At 43.4% G+C, this 6122-nt stretch overlaps 1 pseudogene; it reads left to right on the top strand.

Annotated features, from left to right (window-relative positions):
• Positions 1-4601: 4601 nt before the first annotated feature.
• LOC128565528 (TBC1 domain family member 14-like) lies at positions 4602-5919 on the top strand (annotated as a pseudogene).
• The last annotated feature ends 203 nt before the right edge of the window (positions 5920-6122 follow it).

Here is a 6122-nt window from a genome sequence, read left to right as displayed (position 1 = left end):
GAGCCGTGACGCCACAGCACTCTACCAAGGGCGACATAGTGAGACTCTGTCTCAAAAAAAAAAATAAAGCAAGTGTATTTAGGGAGCTTTGCCCTCTACTCCTGAGATTCTTATTAATCAGTCCCTTAATAGGAATTTCTTTTCTTTTTTAACCTTGAGGCAATTCTGCAATGAATTACCTTGTACAGTTACACATTTCTGCACAAAAACGCCAGTATTTTTTTTTTTTTTGTGGTTTTTGGCTGGGGCTGGGTTTGAATCCACCACCTCCGGCATATGGGACCGGCACCCTACTCCTTGAGCTACAGGCGCCACCCAAACGCCAGTATTTTTGTAGATAGATTCTTAGAAATGAAGTTGCTGAGTCAAAGATTATGTAATTTAACAACATGATAGAAATTGTCCTCAAATGCCAAATGAGGCTGTTCCAATTTACACACTCCCATCAACAGTGTTAGTGAGTAGTTCAGTATCCAGAGAAGACTTAGACATTCCAAATAGGTATCTCAGGGGTTATCTGGGGGAAAGAAAGGGTGAGAAAGTGCTGGGAGGCCACCTGCTACCTCCCATCCTCTTCAGTCAAAGTATAATTGCTTTGACCAATATAATTTCTTGGGCTTAGTTTAAAACTCTTCTTTAGAAGGAGTTTCTGATACTGAACATTTGAAAACCATTGAAATAAAAAAGTTCCATCTTTTCATCACCAACATTATTAACAGATATGTCACTTAATGGGTGGTGCCTGTGGCTCAGTGAGTAAGGCGCCGGCCCCATATACCGAGGGTGGCGAATTCAAACCCAGCCCCGGCTGAACTGCAACCAAAAAATAGCCGGGCATTGTGGTGGGCACCTGTAGTCCCAGCTGCTCGGGAGGCTGAGGCAGGAGAATCGCGGAAGCCCAAGAGCTGGAGGTTGCTGTGAGTCCTGTGACATCATGGCACTCTACAGAGGGTGGTAAAGTGAGACTCTGTCTCTACAAAAAAAAAAAAAAGAAAAGCATGTTCTCAGCACAAGTAACAGACAACTCAACAACAGCAGACTGAATCAGCGAGGGCACATAAATGCACATAAATTGTCATATAAATGCAGCTGCGACATTTAAGGGCTCATTGGGCCTTGGGCTTTTCCATTATGGTTGCAAGATGACACTACTCCAACTGCAACATTGTGTTTGTATTCAAGGCAGGAAGTATCAATGACTCTGACCCTTATCAGTGATGCAAAAGCTCTTCTAGAAGCTCTTTGCTCTTCCTATATCTCAGTGGCCAGAACTGTTCTTCTGCACAGCTTCTAATAGCTGCAAGGGATTCAGAGCTCTGCGACGCCTGTCAAGTGAATGACTTTATGAACATACTAGAGAGCACCACATCTTCCTCAAACCCGAGAGGAGGCAGGGAGCAGACTGGCCTGAGTCACCTTACGGCTGGGTTAGCCAGCCTTAATATTCTACCCTCACATGCTCACAAGACTGCAGACTAAGGATGTTATTAGAAATAAAATGGTCCTTACTCTTAGGCTGTTAACGGACAGCCATGCAAACAAACCAGTTTGTTGCATAAATTGGGGCAATAAAAATGTTTTATGTTCTAGCTTAGCACCTGTAACTCAGTGGCTAGGGTGCCAGCCACATACACAGGGACTGGTGGGTTCAAATCCAGCTGGGGTCAGCCAAACAATAATGACAACTACAACTAAAAAATAGTCAGGCATTGTGGTCCCAGCTACTTGGGAGGCTGAGGCAAGAGAATTGATTAAGTCCAAGAGTTTGAGGTTGCTGTGAGCTCGGATGCCACAGCACTCTACCAAGGGCGACATAGTAAGTCTCTATCTTAAAAAAAAAAAAGAAAAGGTTTATGTCCCAATACAGAAATATGTAAAGGAAATATTAGAGGCCCAAAGGAGAGAATGATCATTCTACCTAAAGTGGAGACAGGTGGGAGGAGGTCAGGTAAGACTCATCTAAACATGACAGTTAAGCAGAGTCTAGAAAATGATTAGGTGTTCACCTGATGAAGAATATTCTAGATAAAGGGAATGAAGGGTACGAGGCAGAAACCCATGGAGTGCCTTCCAGCAACTGCGAGCAGTTCATCAGGACTGATGGGGAGCCTGGGGGCTAGACAGTGTCAGGGGAGATGACGCTGGAGACTCATGCAGGGTCAACTCACAGAGGCCTTCCTGCGTCCCACAACAAGGACTTGGGACACCCTTGTGACAGTGTCACTGAGTTGGTGTCTCTTATCCTGTTTAGAGCAATCACAAAGTGGAAAACATGTTAAAAAAAAAAAAAATACCTGCCTCCCCTGTTGGCTTCTTCTCTTCCGCCTGCACACCTTAATTCTGGAGTGGCCTGCCCAGCTGTTAGCCCCATTGAGTACTTCTTGTATTAAAACTTGCTACCAACTGCTAGGGGAAGTTCTGTATTTCTCCAGGTCTGTGTTTCTTCATTTATAAAATAATAATTTTCATGGAACAAAATTTTACTTTTTGTTTTTTGCCAAAATGTTTTCAGATGCATAATTCATGAACATCACTCTGGTATAATTAAAGGGAAAACAACAGCAACAAAGGTTTTTGAGTCAGAAAGACCTAAGTTTGTAACCTGGTCCTCCATGTGTTAGCAGAGTGACTTTGTGACAACTCCCTGAATTTTGGTGTTCTCATATGTCAAACAGGGATACTGTACCTATCAATGCCTGATGCATACTTAGTGTCCAATAAGTAGCAACATTTTTACATTATTTTAAAAATTTACATCTCACTATAAGGTAGATGGAATAGGTCTAATGTTACCTTGAAGTTGAAGATGCAGAGGCTTATAAACAATGGTGGCTTGCCAAAAGACCAGCCAGTAGGTAAGTGGTAGAAATGGGCTCAAATACACATTTTGATTCTGAAGTTAGCACTTTTTCCAACTGAGCCGGCAGCTTCTTTCCTCCAATTGATAAGACGGGATTTGGATCTCTATGATGCTTGTCAAGAGAATGATTTTTTGAATATATTAGATAGCTCCACACCTTCCTCAAATCTGAGAGCTCAGGGAGCAGACAGGCCTGAGTTACCTTATTCTTTTTTTTTTTTTTAAATCATAGCTGTGTACAATAACCTTATGCTTTATAATTCCTGAACGTGTGACAGGGATACTCTAGCCCCTGGTCTAGCTTTAGCATTACTATAACCTGCCAGGAGAGGGAGCTCAAACTGCCTCCACGCTGATACCCTGGTGACTTCAAGGGCTGCAGCACAGGATGGGAAAGGATGGGTGGGGCTTCCCTTGTTACCGGTAATGACTACACAGCTTTCTGGGAAGCTTGTAATAACGCAAAATTTAGGAAAAAGACTGTCACTATTTAAAAAAAGTGGGATTATGACACAGAAAGAAATGACCTTTACCAAGAGGAAGTAGAAAGAAAAAAGAAGCAGCTAGAGCAAGGAACACAGCAGGAAATGTAGCACAACAGGGTAGGTTTTGTTAATGCTGCACTTTTATTTAAATAGAAGGTAAACAAATGAAATATTTTTAGACCGGTACTGTAGGATGGTAAGAATGGAATAAATACCTTAAAGACATATTGTAAGAACAGAATGAGGATGTGTCCTCCTAAGAGTGATTAGTCCATTTTGTTTCAATAAGTACTAACCTGCTTTATGTCCAAACCCTGCGCTAGACACTAAGGATAATGGAAATGAACAACTGAGTTCCTGATCTCAAAGAACGGTCAGTATACCAGAAGAGACTTACAAATGATCAGGCAATTCCAGCAAAGGCTGCTAATATTCTATGTACTGCCTGCTAATATAGGACAGAGGGGTTAGCTCTTAAGTCACATTGTAGGGAGGTCAAAGAATATTTATAACAATTGTAGATATGTTGACCAGGTTGATGTGAGCATTCTAGAGTGTATATAGAGTCAGCACGTTGTCCCCCATACAGCATCATGTACACAGTTATGATCTAATTTAAAAAATTGTAGATAGTGTTTGGTGAGCACTCACCATTTGTCGGGCAAACTCAAAGTGCTTTATGTGGATTATCTCATTTGAGCCTCACCATGCAGGTACTATTTTATTATTTTCATCCTGTAGGTGTAAACACAGACTTAGAGATGTAAAGTAACCCATTAAAGAGCACTCCTAAGAGGTGTACTGAAGTTTTCCAAGGAGAAAAACTTGGGCTAAGAGAACCAAAAAAACAAAGCAAAACAAAAAACAACCAACCAGAACTGAAAGGGAAGAAGGATGATGAAAAGGGGAAATGAGAGAGGATATTCCGTGCAGAAATAACAGTAGAACAGAGGTTTGTCAGCAAGTGAGGGCAGGCTGCAATTAAAGAATCATTAAGTTGTTCTCTGTTACTGGAGTGTTCAATGCATGTGGGGATGTAGAAAGAAATTGAAGCTAGCATGATAGGCATGGGTCGGATCACAATGGTGCATGTCCTGTAGGAGTTTGGACCTGTTCTGACATTGCTGAAGAATGAAAAAGGGAGGCTCCGCGGAGGGAGCGAGGAGGGAGGCCGGCCCTCCACTGGGCATGGAGCCGCCGACCGCGTGCCTCTGAGGCCCCGGGTTCAGGGAATATGAAGACAAGGCTGGAAGACCTAGCAAGCCACCCCTCCAAAGCAGAATGTGAGGAAGAATCTTGATTTTGAGCCACTTTCCACCACTGCTCTCATCCTCGAAGACAGACCAGCAAATCTCCCTGCAAAACCAGCTGACGAAGCTCAGAAACACAGACAACAGTATGAAGAGATGGTGGTTCAGGCCAAAAAACGAGAACTGAAAGAAGCCCAGCGGAGGAAAAAGCAGCTGGAAGAAAGGTGCAGAGTAGAGGAAAGCATTGGAAACGCTGTTCTTAACTTGGAATAATGAAATTTTACCTAACTGGGAAACAATGTGGTGCTCTAGAAAAGTTCGAGATTTATGGTGGCAGGGAATCCCTCCAAGTGTGAGAGGCAAAGTCTGGAGCTTAGCCATTGGCAAGAGTTAAGTATCACCCACGAGCTTTTTGACATCTGTCTTGCCCGAGCCAAGGAGAGGTGGCGGTCCCTTCGCACAGGAGGTTCTGACGTGGAGAGGGAAGATGCTGGGTTTTCAGCAGCAGACAGAGAAGCTAGTCTGGAGCTTATTAAACTGGACATTTCTAGAACGTTTCCTAATCTCTGCATTTTCCAGCAAGGCGGTCCATACCATGACATGTTGCACAGTATTTTGGGCGCTTATACTTGCTACCGACCGGATGTGGGTTATGCTCAGGGCATGTCCTTTATAGCAGCAGTACTGAGCTTGAACTTGGATACTGCAGATGCCTTTATTGCTTTTTCTAATCTTTTGAATAAACCCTGTAAATTGGCATTTTTCCAAGTGGATCATGGCCTTATGTTGACTTATTTTGCTGCATTTGAAGTATTCTTTGAAGAAAATTTGCCGAAATTATTTGCTCATTTTAAGAAGAACAACTTAACTCCAGACATCTACCTAATTGATTGGATTTTTACCTTATATAGTAAATCTTTGCCCCTCGATCTGGCCTGTCGTATCTGGGATGTGTTCTGCCGAGATGGGGAAGAGTTCTTGTTCCGCACGGCCCTGGGCATCCTGAAGCTGTTTGAGGACATCCTGACGAAGATGGACTTCATCCACATGGCCCAGTTCCTGACCAGGCTGCCGGAGGACTTGCCCGCAGAAGAGCTGTTTGCTTCCATTGCCACAGTTCAGATGCAAAGTCGGAACAAAAAGTGGGCTCAGGTACTGACTGCTCTGCAGAAAGATAGCAGAGAAATGGAGAAAGGGAGCCCATCCCTCAGACACTGAGGCTGCAGATGTGACTCGCGTTCAACATGGAGGCAGTGCTCCAGAGACACCCGTCTTATTTCAGACTGACACCAGGCAATCGAGAAGAACCGGCCTCTTTTTGATTCCTAACCCTGGAAACATTGGAGTTGGCCTTAAAAAAAACAAACAGAAAAAACTTCTAAAGAATTAAACCAAGGCTTAGCCTTAAGAAGCTCAGTGAACAATGCCCTGGTGTTGGCCACAGCCAACCACTATGTTTTCTGCATGGTTTAGAGATAGGGCAGTGGCTAACTTCCTCCCCTCCTTTATTTCAGCAGAAGTTAATTA

Source organism: Nycticebus coucang, chromosome 14 (assembly GCF_027406575.1).
Source record: "Nycticebus coucang isolate mNycCou1 chromosome 14, mNycCou1.pri, whole genome shotgun sequence".
NCBI lineage: Eukaryota > Metazoa > Chordata > Mammalia > Primates > Lorisidae > Nycticebus > Nycticebus coucang.
This window is presented reverse-complemented; position numbering and strand designations above follow the sequence as displayed.